Below are 392 nucleotides of genomic sequence, written 5' to 3' on the forward strand. Positions count from 1 at the left end.
CCTAAATCTCAGGTAAGACTCCGCCTACCCTCCACCTTTCCCTAAATCTCAGGTGAAACTCCACCTACCTTTTTCCCACCCTGACTCTCAAACTGTATATGGACAGTGATCATTTAGTGCAGACTGAGTACTGTTGCCATGGTTGCAAGGAATTGGCTGTTGATTGAAGTGTAATCTCAGAAATCACCGGCTTTGCACCGTGGTGTCACCCTCTGGCTCGAGATATAGAAGCCATCATACAAGCCTCCGCATGGCAACCAGGAATTCGGCATTTCCAGAAATAGGTCAGCAATGGCGTCCGGCAGGTTTTTTGGTGATCTGTGTGCAGAGAGCGCTATGCCCGCCCCTCCCGCATGGTGGCGCTTTATTTTACCCCCTTTGTTACATCTGCG

General features: G+C 50.0%; 2 protein-coding genes across 3 annotated transcripts in view; one reads left to right on the top strand and one right to left on the bottom strand.

Moving 5' to 3' along the window:
- The window catches only part of LOC140325438 (UDP-glucuronosyltransferase 2A2-like), a 197,240-nt gene that overhangs the window by 55,503 nt on the left and 141,345 nt on the right, over positions 1-392 (bottom strand). The window lies entirely within an intron of this gene.
- Positions 1-392, top strand: part of GAS7 (growth arrest specific 7) — a gene marked incomplete in the record, with an annotated part of 44,407 nt that overhangs the window by 28,811 nt on the left and 15,204 nt on the right.

This window comes from Pyxicephalus adspersus, chromosome 3 (genome assembly GCF_032062135.1).
Source record: "Pyxicephalus adspersus chromosome 3, UCB_Pads_2.0, whole genome shotgun sequence".
NCBI classification, from domain to species: domain Eukaryota; kingdom Metazoa; phylum Chordata; class Amphibia; order Anura; family Pyxicephalidae; genus Pyxicephalus; species Pyxicephalus adspersus.